The sequence below is a fragment of the Trichechus manatus genome, unplaced genomic scaffold (assembly GCF_000243295.1).
Source record: "Trichechus manatus latirostris isolate Lorelei unplaced genomic scaffold, TriManLat1.0 scaffold00265, whole genome shotgun sequence".
NCBI lineage: Eukaryota > Metazoa > Chordata > Mammalia > Sirenia > Trichechidae > Trichechus > Trichechus manatus.
The window spans coordinates 2,020,117-2,040,030 of record NW_004444201.1 but is presented as its reverse complement, the minus strand read 5'-3'; the positions used below and the strand labels follow the sequence as shown (position 1 = coordinate 2,040,030).

Here is a 19,914-nt window from a genome sequence, read left to right as displayed (position 1 = left end):
GGGTTTCAGGATTGTTGATTCTCTGTTTGGCTTAGTTTTTCGGATCTTTGTTGTGGAGGGACGGCGTGGTGTTTCTGCCTAGAGCGCCATCTTGCCGGAAGTCCCTATTCTGTGTTTTTATAGAAAAATATTTTTCGAATTGGATTGTAGTAATGTCCAACTTTCATTTACTACTTGGGAAGTGTTTTTCTTGTTAAAGACATTATTTATATTTGTCAGTTAAAAAGAATAGAAAATGGTATTAGTAATTAAACCCAGAAAACAAAAATGATTGAAATTATTCTTTTAATTATTGGTATGTGAAGCAAATCAGGTTTCATTAGATAAGCATTAAGGAGATAAATGGAAATTGAGAGAAGAATGAGTGGCTTCGTTTCTGCCTTGTTCTTGTAGATGGTAATTAACAGTAAATGACTGTTACATGAATTAAGATTCTGAAAGAATTTCTGGGCACATGCTGTGTCAGGGAAGCCGGCTCTATAGCCAACAAACTGTATGAAGGACAAATCAATTAACTTCTCTGGACATGATTTCCTACATGATTTAATTTCCCAATTCTAAAGTTCTGATTCATTTACATACATTATATGACAGAGTGGCATTTTCAAGGTTATAGAAACTAATAGCACTTTTATTTTTTTCAAGTAATTTCACTTTAAAATGTTTGTCTCCATAAAAAAGCTGTTTTTATATTGATTATCTGTTTTTATCAAGGTTTATCTGTCTTGCTCAGGAACATTTTATGGTTCACAAATGAGATGAAAACAAAGGAGAGGTTTTTTTTTTCCCCTCCCCTGAAATAGCAACTGGGTAAGAATTTGAAGAGTCAGAAGGTAGAAAAGATAAATGCCTTGTTTGTATGTTTGTGTATAAAATTATGTTGTCCATTATGGTAGCCACTAGCCCCGTATAGCTATTTACATTTAATTAAAATAATTAAAAATTAAAAATCAGTTCCCTAGTCACACTAACCACATTTAAAGTGGTCAGTAGCCACATGTGACTAGTGGCTATTGTATTGGACAGGACAGACATATAACATTTCTCTTACCGCAGAAAGTTTTGTGGACAGTGCTGGGATGAGAGATTGTGCAGATGGATTATTCTTGAGAGTGAAGACTGGTCAAAGGGAGACTTGTTGTGTAAGTACATTCCTTTTGAGGTTGAAGATCTGAATCTTGAAGGTGGGGTGGGCAGAAGAACAGAGCCACAAGACATACCATTCTTTGCACTGGCCATCAGAAAGCCTTGTCTGCTCAGGTCAGCTGGTTACTGCGGAAGGGGGAAGAATGAGGGGAGCAGTCCTTCTGGTGAGTGGGAGCCAGTGTGCAAGAAGTTTTCTGTACAAGCAGAAGTTTGCTGGTAGGGTCTTCATATTTCAAGGAGTGCCTGTGCAGAAAAAATTTTCTGGACATTTTCATAAAAATTTTTTTTTCCAATGTGTATTTTAATCTTAAACTATTCAGAACACCTTAAAAAAAAAGCCACATTTCAAGAAGATTTTTTTGTAGAACAGTGATTAGTCTTTGTCTTAGTCCAGTATTTTTCTTCATGATGATCCGTTCCAGTATTATTGTGTAATTCATGCCAAGTAATTTCTCTTCAGTTTCAGACAGATTTGATTTTGATTTCCCTGCTGTTGTTATTGTGTGCCATCAAGTCAATTGCAATTCACTGTCACCCCATGTGACAGAGTAGAACTGCCCCATAGGGTGTTCTAGGCTGTAATCTTTACAGGAGCAGATCTCCAGGTCTTTTCTCCCATTGAGCCACTAGGTGGGTTCAGACGATTCAGTCACCAACTTTTTTCTGTTAGCAGCTGAGCACTTAACCCTTGTGCCACCATTGCCTGTTTTTGGTTACCTAATGCTCCTGTAACACAAATACCACAAGTGGGTGACTTTAAGAACACAAATTGATTTTCTCACAATTTTGGAGGCTTAAAGTCTCGGCCCTCTTGATTCCTTCCTTGTTGGTAGCCCTGGGTGTTCCTTGGTTCTGTGGCTTATAGACAGTCCTCACCTGGTGTCTGTCCCCCCACCCCAACTCACATATGCTCTCATTAACATAACAAAGCCCTATTTCCAAACAGGATTACATCCACAGGTACGGGGTTAGGATTCTAGCACATAGTTTGTGGGGACACAGTTTAATCCATAACAGTCTTCTTCCAGTAGACTATTGGTTACTTCTTTTTTTGTTGTAAATGAGTTAACTCGGTGACCTTATGGAGCCTGATATTGCTGCAGTAGAGCAGTAGAGCTGGCTTGGCCTGGTCGGTGCAGCACAGTCCCACCTACCGTACCTGTCACAGTTTCACCTGATGCTTCATGAAGTACTTCAGTGTTGGTTCCTAACTGGGAACTTCAGGGGGTCTTCACTTACTTTCTGTGGGAAAGACTCCCACATTCCATAGTGTAATCTAGTGTTTATCAACCTTTTTTTGACGTGACTACCCGCAGTAGAAATACGTTTTACATAGTGCGCACACATCCGTGCATATATAACTGAAAACCGAAGTGTCATGAAACACTTGCCCTCCCTGTGCATGACGCCTTCTGATATTTTCTATTCTGTTCTTATTTTTATTCCTATTGTTGCTTTAGTCTGTTACTACAATAAATCTTTTGAAAACATAATTTAAAATGATTCTGTAAAATGCAGCAAAATTAATCTAAAAATAACTGAACATTATAAAAGTTGCTGAAGCTGACACTGTTAGGTTATATGTGGGTTTTCCTTATATGGTGGCACTTATAAAAGCAAAAATGTTTATATAAAATAAATACATTTTACAGTACTTTTTCAGATTTAAAAAAAAATTACAGGCCAATTTCTTTCTTACTTTCCCTAAGGTCCACTGAATGTGACATGCCTTGTTTCTTTGGTCTGACAGATACGACTATTATCACACAAATGGAATCACTTCACATGAGGAGACAGTCTGTATAATATTGATCACCATTTTACAGTCTTTAATCTCCCTAGTCTTTCCTTGATTGTCTTAATTATAGAGTTTGGATGAAATCTTCAGAGGTTCCAGAACTTCTGCCCTCCTTTACTGGCATTTTCCCTCATGTTGATCCATTCCAGTATTATGTAATTCTTCCCAAATAAGATTAATTTCTCATCAGCTTCAGACAGTTTTGGTTTTGATTTCTCAGTTTCCTCTTGCTCTTTCCTCTCTTTCAATCAGTGCATATGTTTGTATACTCTTCTAACATCTCTTTGCATTTTATGATGTTCTGTTTGTTCTTTTCTTGTTTAAGGTTTCCCTGAATTTCACCTGCTTCGTCTTTTTAAAACTTCACTTGCTTCCTCTTCAATCTTTTCTCATCTGTCCTCTGTTCTCACTGAAGTTTTTTTAGTTGTCGTTTTATAGCCACTCCCCCGACCCCGCAGTTTGCTCCTTCTATCTTCCTTATAATGATTGTGATGGTTCAGGTTGTGTGTTAACTGGCTGGGCCAGGATTCTCAGTGGTTTGGCAGTTATGTAATGATGTAGTTTGGCAGTTGTGTAATGATGTGGGAGAGGAGCCCTGGTGGCACAATGGCTAAGCGCTCAGCTGCTAACTGAAAGGTTGGTGGTTCAAACCTGCCAGCTGCTCTTTGGAAGAAAGATGTGGCAGTCTGCTTTTGTAAAGATTACAGCCTTGGAAACCTTATGGCGCAGTTCTTCGTCCTATAAACCCAAAAAAACAAAAAAAAAAAAACAAAACCCGTTGCTGTCGAGTCGATCCCAACTCATAATGACCCTGTAAGACACAGTAGAACTGCCCTATAGAGTTTCCAAGGAGCACCTGGTGGACTCAAACTGCTGACTTTTTGGTTAGCCATAGCACTTAACCACTACACCACCAGGGTTTCAACTCGTTGTCTTACAGGGTCAGTATTAGTGAGAATCTGCTTGATGGTTTGGTTTTTCGTGTTTGATAAAGGTGTAGTTATTCTCCATTTTGTAATATAATGTAATCACCTCCATGATGTGATCAGCCAGTTATTTGTAAGGAGAGTTTCCTTGGGAGTGTGGCCTACATCCATTATATACAGATGTTCTGGCAAAGCTTGCTGGCTTTCGCTCACTCTGGATCCTGCATCCAGCTCGTCATCATCTGCCAGTCTGGGGTTCGTCAGCCCCTGCAGCCCCGTGAGTCAGGAAAAGCCTTCAGCCTGATGCCTGAGCTGCAGACTTGGCACTTGCCAGTCTCTACAACTGCATGAGCCATTCCTTGACATAAATTTCTCTCTCTCTCTCCACACATACATACGTGCATATATATACACACACATACATACACACATATATACACATACATATATATACATATGTGTATGTATGTATGAATGTGTATATATGTACGCTTCACTGGTGTTGCTTCTCTAGAGAACCAGCCTAAGATAGTGATCAGGCTGACTGGCTTCTAGTTTAGTATCTCGCAATGTTTCTTCTCATTTCAGGGATCCTGGTCCCTTACTATCTGTATGAACTTGGACAACTTACTTAACCACTCTAAACCCCAGGATTGAGCTGCCTTTCATGGATCATGTCAGTCAACCAGTTCTACTTCCAGTGCTGTTATCTCACCTTCCTGTTTAGCACTTTTCACTGTCCTTTTATTGATTTCTTAGCGACCTCTCATTTCTTGAGGTGGTGAAAAGTGTATTTGTGGCTTAATGTTCTGAAGTCTCTTATGATTTAGCAGAATTTGAAAGGCTTGAATTCTTTTCTGTTTGCAGTAGTTGTCTAGTTTGTAGGACGTCTTCTGTTTTCTTGGCTTAAATTGTGTTTGCATAATGAGAGTTATTTTATGATGCAATTTCTATTCATGTTACAATTCATTGTTCAGGACTGAAATTTTTTCTCATTGTGATATTGTTGGAAAAAAACTGCATTTTATATTGTTTATTGGGAGACTGTGGTAACTCCATCTTTTTTCCTAATTTTGCATACTTGTTTTCTGTGGCTACATTTTTTTTTCCTATTTAAGTTAAATTGAGCTTCTTATTCATCATTTTTTTCCCTCATATTCTTCTGAAAGCTTCCCTGAAGTGTATTCTTCAGGAAATAGATTATTCTTTGGGTTTTTTCACTAAAATTGGGTCTACAGTTGCTTTGAATAATTCTTAAACATTTTCTGTATTCTCTTCTCTATTATACATAACTTTTACACTTACAGAAGAAAAAGCGGGCTTTCTGCTTTGTCCTCCATGAATAAGTTCTTGAATATTTTTTACTGTTAAATTTAATTGTTTCCTCCCCAACCTGTTACAAAACTAAATACATCCATTACGTATGATTTTCCTGCAGTTTGCAGCCTCCAGTATCTCAGGCAACTTGCCCATCACTAGTGAGTGTACTGGGATAAGAATTGGGTAGTCTATTCTGTTCTTTTCCATTCTTTTCATTTACTAACAGAAATTGCTTCGTATAAACCAATAAAGTGATGTCGTGAACTGCAGTTTGAAAAACACAGGTATGTTGAGTATTAGTTTAAGAAAATGAGTTGAAAAGAGACCAGATAGAGTAATGATGGAATTTGTATCCCAGCTCCATCACTTACTACTTTGTGACCTTGGGAAGATTACTTAACCTTTCTGTGCTTTAGTTTCTTCATTTGTAAAATGCAGATTTTATCAACTTCATGTCATTCTTGTGAGGGTGAAATGGGTTAATATATATGAAACTCTTAGAACATTGCCTGATATGTAGTAATAGTTATATAAGTGTTGGCCTTTGCTGCTGCTTTTGCTGCTAGTCTTGCTGTTACTGCTAACCTTCATATTGAGCACCACTGATCTGAGTTCAGTGGTCCTGGTCCCTTACTGTCTGTATGAATTTGGAAAAGTTACTTAACCTCTCAAAACCTCGGTTTCTTCATCTGTGAGATTAGAATAATGTACCTGTCTCGTAGTTGTTTATATAATTCTTGTAAATTGCTTAGTACAGTGCCAGGCATATACTATATACTTGGTAAAATTAACTGTTATCGTTAAGGACCTTTACAGTTGTGTTGACCTCTTCTTTTGCCTTTAGCAGGGACAATTAGGTATTTCTTCCCTATGGTCCCATAGGAAGGAGAATTTCTTGCCCAGGTCATGGAAACTCTTCAGAGCCTGCCTTCCACAGGTTTCTTATCTCTTGGGATATGGGCCTGAGCCAGCCGCAGTACATCATTCGTTTGTCTGCAGTGATGTCTGTTATGTGCCAGGCTCTGTGCTAGAAACTGAGGATTTAGAAAAAAATAAAGAGTCTTTTAATTGAGCTGCTGAGTATATATTATGGACATTTTCATTTTTGAAATTATTGGTATTGCCCACGTCTCCCATGTTCTTGGTGGTTGAGCTAGTCCTTGCCTGGAGCCCTGGTAACGTAGTAGTTAAGAGCTCAGCTGCTAACCAAAAGGTCGGCAGTTTGAATCCACTAGCCACTCCTTGGAAACCCTGTGGGGCAGTTCTCCCCTGTCTTAGAGGGTTGCTATGAGTCGAAATTGACTGGGGACAGCAACAGGTTTGGTTTTTGGTAGTCCCGGCTTTTTCCCAGCTCCATTCAGCTGCAGGCACAATTCCCACAGCCTGCAGGTTCAGCCAGTCCAGACTATGGTGGGTGAGTGGGGCCTGCTATGGCCGCTGCAGGCTGGTGTTCAGTGTTCCTGGGGAGAGAGCCCTGAGCAGTATGCCTGTCAGCATGCCACCTCCTTCTCCACTCAACAGTAAATCAGAGCCTCTGTCTTGTTTCCTGTCTGTATGCCAGGTCTTATAATGGGACTGGAAGCCCCCATAATCTTATATGCTTTGGGATCTTGTTCCAGCTGTTGTTCCTACCATGTTCTTTATTTTCAACCTTCTCTTTTAGCTCTTTCCGTGCAGCTTATAAACAGAAAAAGGGGCAGAAAATAAAGAGAAAAACAAAAACCCAAAACTATTGCCTTTATATCCCCTTAAATTATTGTCTTTTTTCTCCTGTCAGCACTAATGTCTTTGAAAGAATGGATTATGTTTCCAGACTCCTTTTCCTCATCTCCTTTTACTCTTGAACGCACTGCAGTCAGGTGTCTGTGCCTTATCTGTTTCCTGAAACTGGTCTTGCAGAGGTGACCATCAACTTGAAAAGCACCAAGTCCGACATTGTTTCAGTTTTTCATTTTTCTTTGCTTGTCTTTGCAATTTGACACTCCTGCCTATTGCCATTTTCAAATTATTCTTCCTTGACTGTCTTGGAAGAAGTATAACCAGAATGCGCCTTAGAAGCAAGGATGGCGAAGACTATGTCTTACATACTTTGGACATGTTACACGTTATCAGGAGGGATCAGTCGCTGGAGAAGGACATCACACTTAGTAGAGGGTCAGTGAAAAAGAGGACAGCCCTCAAGGAGATGGACTGACACAGTGATTGCAACAGTGGGCTCAAGCATAACAATGAACGTGAGGACGGTGCAAGACAAGGCAGTGTTTTGTTCTGTCGTACATAGGGTCACTATGAGTTGGAACCAGCTTGACGGCACCTGTCGACAACAACAACAACAACTTCCTTGACTAATCTTTCCGTTCTCCTCTTTCCTCTCAGGTTGTACATTCTTGGCCTTCTCCGTTGCTTTTATCTTCTTCTCTGCATTAAATATTGGTGTTTCCCAGGATGGTGTCTCATTCTGTCCTTGTTCTACGTCTTCTAGGGTGACCTCACGTGTTTCTGGTAGGACCTTCATCCCTGTGCTGACAATTCCCAAATCATCATCTTCCATCCAGACTTGTCCTTGAATTTCAGACCTTTTACTGACTATCCAGTCAACACCCCACCTGCGCCCTCTCTAGTTACCTTAGAGTCAGCTTGACATGCTAAATTCATGATTTCTTTCTTCAGATATAATGTTACCTACAGTTAAGGCACCACCCTTTGTCCAGTAAACCAGCCTGGAATCCTGGACTCTTTCCTCTCTCTCATCTCCTGCATCTGATCAGCCAGCCAATTATTCATTCATTGTGCTTTCGTTTTGTGCCTGCTATTGTGGCAGAATTCTTCAGTTTCAATATTGTGAATATCTTTTGTATTTGTACCTTATCTTCAACCTTTTTTCTATAGTCCTTGTCATCTTTCTCATCTGATAAAACCTCGTACCCATCTCTCTACCTCCCTGTAGTCTGTCCTCCAGACTGAAGTCAGAGTGACTTTTCAAAGTGCAGTCAGATTATGGTTTTCCCTTTGGTCCGCTAATTGGCCATAGTAAAGTCCAGATTTCTTAGTATGGCACACACAGCCCTCTGCAGGCTGAATTTTTTCCATCGTTCTTCTCTCTTCTGATAAATTTCTCTGATCCCTGGGTTCTTTACCCTTATTCAACTGATTACAGTTACCTGGATGTGCCATCTGGTTCTTATGTATCTCCTTGCTTTTGTTTATACTCTTTGCTTATCCTGGGTTGCTTTTCACATCTAGTATCTTATTCTTTACCTGTGAGACTCAGCTCAAGAATTGCCTCCTCTTAGAAAGCCATTTATGATATCCCGCTCTCCCAGTTGAGCCCTTTTCTTTTTGTTTTTTTGTGTCCCCATGTACTATCCTGTTTCATCTGTTGTAGCAGTTATAGCACTTCATTGCCCTTTTCTTATCTTTATGTCTTTTTTCCTGTATTAGAATGCCTTATTGTATCCATAGTCTCTAGCATAGAGCCTGGTATGTAATAAAACCCATTTCCTCATAGTGACCCTATAGGACAGAGTAGAACTGCTCCATACACTTTTCAAGGAGAGGCTGGTGGATTCGAACTGCCGACCTTTTGGTTAGCAGCCAAACTCTTAACTACTGTGTCATCAGTGCTCCAGTACATAGTAGCCTTTCAATAAAAGTTTGATGACTGAATGAGCATGTTGTAAGTAATTACAGTAACGAGGACATTTCTTCCTTTACTATATTATGAACTTCTCATAGCACTGTGCTTATTTGTCTCATAAGGGAGTCCTGGTGGTGCAGTGGTTAAGGGCTTGGCGGCTAACCAAAAGTTCAGCAGTTTGAATCCACCAGCTGCTCCTTGGAAACCCTGTGGGGCAGTTCTACTCTGTCCTGTAGGGTTGCTATGAGTTGGAATCATCTCGACGGCAGTGGGTTTGGGTGTCTCGTAAGTGTCTAATAAAAAAGTGTTGTATTAATATGAGGTGTGTAATGGATTCAGTGGGGCCTGCCTGCAGAGGAAGAAGTTGAATTGTGTTGGTCCCAAGCACGGTAGGATTGTCGTTGTATTCAGTGGTCATCATGTCTTAAATCGTAATCAACGTAAGGATGAAAGTGCCCAATTTTAATCATTTTGATATTTGGCAAATTGAGAAGAATCTCAGTGTCAGTACTCTGGGGATTGATTAAATAAATGCTGTTTACTAGTTTCATGATTTTTACTTTTAAAAATTTTTAACATATAGGTGTCCTAGTTGCTATTAAAAATTGTATGAGTAATTATCTAAAGTACTCTAATTAAATCATAAGGGAGTCACCATTTAAAGAGCACAGTCAGACTGAGAATGTGTCAGGGCCCATTTTTATGTAATTTAGTTTTTTTTTTTTTAATGTTTTATGCCAAGAGTTTTAAGTTCCTTCTCATAAAAAACTAGACTTAGGCACCATGGATGTGGGTAGGGATTGAGATTCCAAATTGGAATGAATTATTAAGCAAGAAGGAAGCCATCAAGGAAGAGATTGGTTTGTTCATTAAGTTCAGTAACCCAGTGTGGTCTATGAAAGAGGTAGGGAAGAAAAAATTAGGAATTTGTGTGCCAGTTTTACCTAGGTATTGATTACTTGAGTCTTATAAGCCAGTCTTATAGGACCTCAGATATTAAAGTATACTGTCAATTTGTGTTAAGCTGTGTTGTTTTTTATATAGAGATAGTCGTTGTTTTACGATGTATTCGACTTATACTAACAACCGTCCTTTTGTTTTTTTTTGGTACATCTTATCATTAGTAATGTGTACTACATACAGTGTTACAGCATGTAATTTCCTGATGTTATCATTTTCTGTAAGTTTATATGTAATGTTTCCAACCCCCAAAGGCAAAGATTGGACTTACAAACATACTGATAATAAAAGACAGTAATAGTGAAAACTAAAAAAAAGAAAAACAGGTATTCTACTTATGGTAGAACCACTTATGATGGAGTTGTTGGAATGGAACCCCGTCATAAGTCGAGGACTACCAGTACTACCTTTTTACAGCATTAATTTCATTTTTACTGTCTAATCTTTGCTGGATCGTTAGCTCTATGAGTGCAAGGTTCATATCTTTTAGTCACAGCTGTGTTCTTAGTACCTTGAAAAGTAGCTGGCACATAATGAGTGCTCAGTAAATGTTTAGTAAACAAACAGATGGTGCTGTGGATAACACTGGAATGGTGTTATGGAAAGTACATAGCAATAGCTTTATTGGAGAAGAGAATGTGATTTCATGTACGTTTCTCAGCTATGGGTTTTTTTCCTTTCATTTTGAGCCAAGTCTTCTTTCCCTCTAGGTGGAGGTTAGCCCTCTAGACTGCATAAAGAGCCCACTTGCCTCTTGGGTACCTTACTTATGTTTCCCCTGCCTCCATGATTCAGAGGGCACATATAACTACACAATACGTCGTCTTGTGAGAGGTTAGGTTCTAAAGTTAACATGTAGCTTAAAAATCTTGTATAGTCAAAATTGCCCTTGAAAAATCAGATGGCAACCTACGTTCAACCTAGTGGTTTTTTCTTACAGCTTTGGCTGAGCACCAGTTTAAGTAGTTTAATTATTCAAAAAATACCTATATTCACATGTTACTACCGTACTACCGATAAGATGCTCAGGTTATGTCAAGCATGTACGAACTAAGACTTGTTGAGAAAAAACAGAATCATGTCTTCCCTCATAAATTTATCTTATAATGTGTTCTTATTGAGTAGAATGATGGGTGGAGTCACCTACAACGTTAATGTTTCCTCTCTATCTCAGCCTTTCCAAAGTAAGTTTTATTTGTGATTGCCTCCCCTGCCACTCCCAGCCTCCATCTCCACTCTTTTTCAGGTGCAGAAACTCATTTATTTACAGTTTAAGTTCTGAAAGATGGTTTGCAAATTTGTTAGTAAACAATTGCTAACATCTTCTTTGATGGCAGACATTGCTGAGAAACTTATTTCAGTCGGCAGTTTTTTTCACATATACAAAAGCTCATGTGTTGAAGTTTACTGAGTAGAAGAGCTTCTGTGTGGGGTATCAGTGAACTCTGGGTATTTTTTACCTCCTTCTGATGGTCCTGGTTCCCTGATTTTCCTTGTCAAGTTTGTTCCTCTTACTAATTCAAGGAGATGGGAACATCTAACTCTCAGCAGGTTAAGTAGACCTGATTTTTTTTTTTTAAGAGCTTTATTCTCAGAGGGTTAGTTATTTCCCAGAGGACTAGTTAATTCAGGCATAGTAATAATATTTTATACAATTTTACAATTGTAGGGGAACCTGGTATATCCACTCTTTGAGCACCTCCAACTCTGAAGGATCTAGGACAAGGTGATTGTCCATTTCTTTTCTTGAAATTACTTAAAATTGCAGGACTGCAATCCAGCCATTTCTTCTAGCTTGAAATCTCTGATTGATTTTTCAGTGAAATAACTGAGTCATTGTTATGACTGAGACAGATTTGTGATCTTCAGGTGCTTTCTGAATCATCAGTGAAAGCTTACATTAGACGTCAGTATAGGTCTAGCACCGTGTGTATATTATCGAATGCTAAATCTTTGAAAATTATTAATTCACATATTATATATCTGTAGCATTTTTCTGAAGGAGCCGTGGTGGTGCAGTGGTTAAAGCGCTCAGCTGCCAACCAAAAGGTTGGTGGTTCAAACTCATCATCTGCTCCACAGGAGGAATATGTGTCAGTCTGCTTCTGTAAAGATTATAGCCTTGGAAACCTTATGGGGCAGTTCTGTTTTGTCCTGTAAGGTCACTATGAGTCGGAATTGACTGGACAGCGATGGGTTAAGTGGGTTTTAGCACTTAACCTACTGCTCAGTATTTGGTTATCAGAATAGTTTGTTCCCTAATCTTGCCAGGTTGGTTTACTGTTTAAACATTTGTTGTTCAGTAATATTTGAGATTAATATTAAAATATGAGTTTTGTAATTTAACAAATGGTCTTTATTAAGTCCTATCCTTTTAAAGCTTAAATATACGAAAGAAGCTGAGCTGTTAAGAGAGCCTCTTTGTCGTATTGACATGAAACTGAAAATAGATACGTAGCATGTGACCAGGTGGTTTTGCTGGGAACATTTTGTTGTACTTAACAACAAATTTTATTAAATGTTCCACTTTCGTAAACCACAAAGTAATGTGTGACCCAGGCACTTTTGCATCATCTCTGAGCTGTGTCCCTCTTCCTGAATCAGGGTGGCGCGTAGGGGTGTGGTGAGAGTCAAGGACGTCTGTTGATTGTGTTATGTGCATTGATAGTGTTTTCTATACAAACTATCCCTTGACAGATGTCAGAACAGGGCAGGTTGCCTTCATCAGATTGCTCTGTTTATCTGTAGACGGTGTAGCCTAAGAAAAAAGCTATGAATAAATCAAAACCAAACCTGTTGCCGTTGAGTTGATTTCAACTCATAGCGACCCTATAGAACAGAGTACAACTGCCCCATGGGATTTCCAAGGCTATAGATCCTTGCAGAAGCAGACTGTCACATCTTTTTCCTACAGAGCACCTGTGGGTTCAAACCTTCGACCTTTTGGTTAGCAGCCAAGTGGTTAACCACTGGGCATCAGGGCTTCTTGAAGCCATGAATAGGTATTATTTATCCCTTATTTACGGATGAGGAAACAGATTTACTGAGAGACTAAATAACTTGTGCTAGGCCACGTTCCTAGGAAATGGGAAGCATAAGAGTCTAACCTGGGCCCCTCCATAGCCCTTTTAGCTGTTATTCTGTACTACCTGGAAACCCTGGTGGTGTAGTAGTTAAGTGCTACGGCTGCTAACCGAAAGGTCAGCAGTTCGGATCCACCAGGCACTGCTTAGAAACCCCGTGGGGCTGTTCTATTCTGTCCTGTAGTCGCTCTGAGTCGGAATCGACCTGACAGCAATGAATTTGCTTTTTTTTTTGTTGTCTGTACTACGTGGAATCCAAATACTGGTCAGAGCAGTTTATAGCATATGATACTGCTAATTGCCTTTGTCCTTTCTGGGAAGAATTAAGTGTCAAGATCTAGACATTGGAAGAGAGAGAGAGAAAGAGTAAGAGAAAATGAATGTTAAGAGATGTAGGATAGTGTAAATGTGCTGAAGTTTTTTATATACCTCTTCTTCCTTTAAGGTTACATGTGCTTTTCTCTGATGAAAGCACCCTTAATGGGGGTTTATTTTTTTTAAAGAAAAAAGTTATATATGGACACTTTCAAACATGATAAGTAGAGTATTATTAACTTCCAAGTGTATGTATCGTTCAGCATTTAAGAGTTATTAGCGTTCTGGCATTTTTGTTTTATCTGTCACATCCACTTATGGGGGGTGTTGATATTTGCTGGAGTATTTAAATCTTTTCAGCTGATGGATTTAGCAGTCATTGATGAATTGCTGCCTAGCTCTGTTAATTCACTATTGTTAGTTGCCGTTACATGGCAATCTCATGTAAGTGGGATCAGACCTTTGTGATCCATGGGGTTTCCATTGGCTGACTTTTGGAAGTAGATTGCCAGGTCTTTCTTCCTAGTCTGTGTTAGTCTGGAAGCTTCACCGAAACCTCTTCAACATCACAGCAACACACAAGTCTCCACTGATGGGCGGTGGCTGCTCTTGAGGTGCATTGACTGGGAATTGAACCTAGATCTCCCGAATGGAAGGCGAGAAGTCTATCACTGCACCAATGGTAAAATTCATTAGGTGTTGCACAGTGATGATTTTCTTATTTTGTAATGCCATCATTTCTTCTGCAATTGTTATTTATGATTCTTCTATAAAGAAAACTTGGTTGATTTTAAAGTTCTTTGAGTTTTTTTCCTTAGCAGTGTTAAGTTTACTAATGAGCCTGTTGAAGGAATTCTTCATTTCTGATATTGTGTGTTTTATTCTGGCATTTCCATCGGACTCTTTCTATAGTCTGCATCTCTGCTGAAATTCTATGTCTGTTCATGTTTCCACTTTTTCCAGTAGATCCTTTAAGATATTGATCACAGTTATTTTAAAGTCCCTGTCTGATAGTTCCAACATGTGGGTCAACAAAACAGTCTGGTTTTGTTGATTGCTTTATCTCTTCATAATTTTTGTTTTGTTTTTTTCTTTTTCAGTTTTGTGTTTTTGCTTTTTGTGTGTTTCATAATTTGTGATTGAATACTGGTTATCATGTGTAGAAGCACAGTCGAGACTGAGATAAAAAGTGTTTATGCCTGGAAATGGGCAGGCTTTTTCTGTGGGTAGATTGTTCAGCTAACCTATCAGGAGTTAACCTGTGGTTTTGCTTTCGTTGTTGCTTTCATTACCTTCAGATGACCACAAAGTTCAATTGCTGTAGTGGTGGTGTTTTACTCATCTAGTGCTGCTATAACAGAAATACCACAAGTGGATGGCTTTAACAAAGAGAAATTTATTCTCTCACAGTCCAGTAGGCTACAAGTCCAAATTCAGGGTGTCAGCTCCAGGGAAGGCTTTCTCTTCTCTGTTGGCTCTGGAGGAAGGTCCTTGTCATTAGTCTTCCCTTGGTCTGGGAGCATCTCAGCGCAGGAATCCCAGGTCCAAAGGACACGCACTGCTTCCGGCACTGCCCTCCTGGTGGCATAAGGTCCCCACATCTCTCCACTCACCTCTCTCCCTTATATCTCAAAAGAGGTTGCCTTAAGACACTATCTAATCTTGTAGACCTCATCATTATAAGTGCTGCTAATCCATCTTATTACATAATAGTGATAGCATTTACAACACATAGGGAAATCACATCAGATGATAAAATGGTAGACAGTCATACAATACTGGGAATCATGATCTAGCCAAGTTGACGTGTTTTGGGGGACACAATTCAATCCATGACAGGTGGGCTGCTACTATCTTGCTCCCCCATTCTCAGCTTTTGGTTATCTATGCCACAGAAGAGGGTTTTCTCCATACTCTTGTATCTGCCCCCTTAGTAGACTGATATTACTCGCTACTTGTTAGTGGGTGGGACCAGGGGAGGGGAAGGTCTGTTTCCCTGGTTCCAGGCTTAGTCCAGCATTTCTGTCCCTCTTACCTGTGGTGGCAGAACTTTGTCTTGTATCTATGGTTGGTTGTGGGTGGGAGTTTCCTGCTCCTCCCTCCATGTTAGTGGACCTCTGCTTGGTGTAGGGTCTTAAGCCCCAGTTCTGTTTCCTCTGCCCCAAGAGCAGTGGATTTTCTACTCTTACATCAGAAACAGAAGGATTTTACTTTTACCCCTCCCTGAAGTGCAGTGGATCTCTTCCTGTGCCCTGGGAGCGAGCCCCTCCCCAGCAGCTAAGGCTTTTGCTTCACAGGATAGAAGAACAGAGTGAAACGAGCAGGCCTTAGTGCTTGTCCCGTGGTATCTGAATGCCGATACCATTGAGAGAGGGCCGTCTCGGGTCTCTGCTCTGCCCCTAGTCTTTCTTTTGAACATTGGGTTGAGGCCCATGAAGTAACACAAGGTTTTTGAAAAAATAGAGTGGTTATACGAATGTGAGGAGCCCTGGTGGTGCAGCAGTTAAGAGCTCGAACCAGAAGCTCAGCGATTCAAATCTGCTAGCTGCTCCTTGGAAACCCTCTTGGGCAGTCGTGCTTTGTCCTGTAGGGTCGCTATGAGTCTGAACCGATTTGATGGCAACGGATTTGGTTTTTGGTATATGAATGTGAAGAGTCCTTGGATGGTGTTAACGGATAATATGCTGGGCTGCTGACTGAAAGGTTAGTGGTTCAAGTCCCTCGGAGGTGCCTTGGAAGAAAGGCCTGGCGATCTACTTCTGAAAAATTAGCCATTGAAAACCCTGTTGAGCACAGTTCTGCTCTAACGCGCGTGGGGTCCTCATGAGTCGGAATTGACCCGATGGCAACTGGTGAAGCCAAGTTTTGGAAGTGTCTGTACATAGTCATCAGCCTTTTTCACTTAACTGCTCTTGGACTCAGTAGTGGATTTATGCCTCTCTAAATCCCTAAAATACAAGCAATTCATACCTTCCAAAAAGCTATTTGAAAAACTAAAAAAAAAAAATTATGAGTAGATTACTCCTCAGATGATAAGGTAATGGATATGGAAAAAAAAAAAAAAAGTTGCCATCGAGTCAATTCTGACTCATAGCAACCCTATAGGACAGAGCAGAATTAGTTGCCCCATAGGGTTCCAAGGCTGTAAATCCTTACAGCCGACTGCCACTTCTTTCTTCCGTGGAGCAGATGTTGAGTTAAAACCGTTGACCGTATGGTTAGCTGCTTAATCACTGCACCACCAGGGCTCCTCAGTAGATATGAAAGGTGTTTAAAAAAGTGAAAGCTGTTAACTGTTTCTCTGCAGAACATCTCCATTGTTTAACACCTAGGTCCTTTCAGTCTTCATGTATCTCCTCTAACATTAGCTGTCCAGCTCCTTCCTTTATGCTCGTCTGTAGCTATCAGTAAACTTCTCAGAATATTTCATTCTAAGCAAAATTATCTCCTTTGTCAGGAAGGCAAACTGCATGAGCCTTGGAATCAGATAGACTTGAACTTGAATCCTCTTCAGCAGTTTCTGAACCTGTGACTTTGGATAAGGATTTTAGCTTTTCTGAATCTTGCTTTATCTATTTAAAATGGGATAGAATTTGTCATGTTACAGTGTTGTTATGAAGACTAAAGAGTCAGCACGATTAAAGTGGTAAGCATCCTACCTGTCATGCTCATTAATGTTTCATCCTTCTTTTCCCATTGTGGATTCCTTTTAAAAGTGAGAAACTTTGATTCACTAGTTTTTGAAAAAGGAGTTTGTAAGTAGTTTTGAAAATTGTTTCAAATGTGAAATAGTAGTACTGAAAATATGCTATACTTTAAACAGTTTTCTTACAGAAATTAACTCAGAAATTTTCAGACATTCCCAAGCCTTGTACCAGGTATTATTCTTAGTTCAGCATTAAATTAAAGCTCACAGATAATATTAAAGTATCTCAGCAAACACGTACTTTTTAAAATTGATATGATTACATTTTTTTACTCTTTCAGCAGATTGCTGGTCAGGTAAAGTGCATCCAAGACAGCACAACTACCAAAATGAGGTAGACTTACAAAGTCTGTTTATCTCATTTGAAAATTATAAGCAAATGTAGGAGAAAGTAGTTTTATGAACATTTGAAGATAGATGGTGGCCCATCAGTGATGAAGTGACAGTATTTATAACATAAGCAGATATGGAAACTTCACAGTTGAGCCATTAGGTTAGTTTTTAGACCACAGTCCAAGATGATTGATACTGTTTTTGTTGCAATTATTTATACATTTAGAAATCAGTAAATATTCTTGTTAAGAAATAGTGCACTCAGGTTCTAACATTTTTTTTTTTTTTCCCAAGTAGTAGCACCCCAAACACTTTGTAGTAATAGTGTGTTTTTTCTTATGGGCTTATCTTGTGCCTCTAAGTTATTAATACTTAAGATGTTCTTGGGAGATAATATGCATTGCCCTCATTTAGATGGGAAAGTAGAGGCACAGAGAAGTGATAGAATAGAATGCTCTCTCTTCAGTCTACTTGTGACAGGTGGAAAATGTTAAAGCCTTTCTGACTCACAGACTGAGTCACTGGAGGACAGAATATTTAATATGTGTTATTTAATGATTTGCATTATGACCCATATCTCTGATAACATTCTGCTTTTCGTATGAATATCCTGAAAGTATTTGGAGTGGGTGGGTAGATAGTATGTTTTATGGCGAAGATCATTATCAAAAATACGGATGGCAGTCACCTGGCGTGGATATTGCCACTATCCCTTTCTTTGCTGGTGGCAGACATTGCTGTTTGATCATGACATGTCATTGCTGAGTCTATATTTAACCTCAGAATCTTTTTCAGTACATTACTCAAGGTGGCTAATACTAGTCATTCCCCTGACCACAAAACAAAGTTATATTTCGTTCTTATTGTACTTTATTTTTTTAATTGTGCTTTAGGTGAAGGTTTACAGAACAAATAGTTTCTCATTAAACAGTCAGTACACATATTGTTGTATGACATTGGTTAACAACCTTACAACATGTCAACCCTCTCCCTTCTCAAACTTCTTTTTATGGTGAAAATATACATAGCCAAAGATACACCATTTAAAAAATTTCTGCATGCACAATTCAGTGACATCGATTACGTTCTTCCAGTTGTGCTACTCTTCTCACTTTAGATGAAGGTTTACAGCACAAAATAGTTTCTCATTAAACAGTACACACGTTGCCCTATGGCAATGGTTAACAACGCCACACATGTCAACACTGTCCTTACTGAACCTTGGGTTCCCTATCACCAGCTTTCCTGTCCCTTTCTACCTTCTAGTCCTTGTCCCTGGACTGCTGTGCCTCATTAGTCCCGTTTTGTTTTATGGGGCTGTCCAATTCCCGGCTGAACAGTGAACCTCGGCAGTGACTTCACCACTGAGCTAAAAGGGTGTCTGGGGGCCATACTCTCAGGGTTTCTCCAGTCTGTGTCAGGCCAGTAAATCTGGCCTTTTTTTTGTGTGTTAGAACTTTGTTCTACATCCTTCTCCAGCTCTTTCCAGAACCCTCTGTTGTGATCCCGGTCAGAGCAGTCAGTGGTGGTAGTTGGGCACCATCCAGCTGTACTGGAGTCAGTCTGGTGGAGGCCGTGGTAGCTGTGGTCCATTAGTCCTTTGAACTAATCTTTTCCTTGTATCCTGGTCTCTTCATTCTCCCTTGCTCCCAAAGGGGTGAGACCAGTGGAGTATCTTAGGTGGCTGTTCACAGGTTTTTAAGACCCCAGACGCTACTCACCGAGGTAGAATGTAGAACACTGCCTTTATAAACTGTATTATGCCAGTTGAGCTAGATGTTCCCTGAGACCATGGTCCCTACAGCCCTCCGCCCAGCAATTCAGTCCCTCAGGGAGTTTGGATGTGTCTGTGGAGCTTCCATGAGCTTTCCTTGTACAAGTTGTGCTGGCTTCCCCAGTATTGTGTACTGTCTCACCCTTCACCAAAGATACCACTTATCTATTGTCTATTTAGTATTTCCCCCTCACCCCTCCCATCCCTCGTGACCGACAAAGATTGTTACTTTTTGTGTGTAAACTTTTTCATGAGTTTTTACAATAGAGGTCTCATACAATATTTGTCCTTGTGTGATTGACTTATTTCACTCAGCATAATAAGGTCCTCCAGTTTCATTCATTGTTATGAGATGCTTCACAGACTCATCATTGTTCTTTATGGTTGCGTAGTACACCATTGTGTGTATGTACCATAGTTTGTTTATTCATCTGTTGATGGGCATCTAGGTTGTTTCCATCTTTTTGGTATTGTGAACATATGCTGCCATGAACATGGGTGTGCATATGTCTATTCGTGTGATGGCTCTTAATTTCTCTAGGATGTATTCCTAGGAGTGGGATTCCTGGATCGTATGATATTTTCTATTTCTAGCTTTCTAAGGAAGCACCATATCATTTTCCAAAATTGTTGTATCATTTTGCATTCTCACCAACAGTGCATAAGAGTTCCGATCTCCCTGCAGTCTCTCCAACATTTGTTATTTCCAGTGTTTGTGATTCGTGCCAGTAATGCTGGGGTGAGATGGTATCCCATTGTGGTTTTAATTTGCATTTCTCTAATGGCAGGTGAATGTGAGCATTTCCTCATGTGTCTGTTGGCCGCTTGAATGTCTTCTTTGGTGAATTGTCTATTCATTTCCTTTGCCCATTTTTTAATAGGATTATTTGTCTTTTTGTTGTAGAGGTGTTGGATT

General features: G+C 39.7%; 1 protein-coding gene across 9 annotated transcripts in view; it reads left to right on the top strand.

Moving 5' to 3' along the window:
* The window catches only part of CCSER2 (coiled-coil serine rich protein 2), a 285,551-nt gene that overhangs the window by 41,594 nt on the left and 224,043 nt on the right, over window positions 1–19,914 (top strand). The window contains exon 1 of one of the 9 annotated variants that reach the window (XM_023724849.1): window positions 376–1,142. The exons of the other annotated variants lie outside the window; for them this stretch is intronic. The gene's annotated coding sequence lies outside the window, so the exon portion shown is untranslated. Of the gene's footprint in view, window positions 1–375; window positions 1,143–19,914 lie in introns of those variants that run through there. 9 annotated transcript variants of the gene reach the window in all.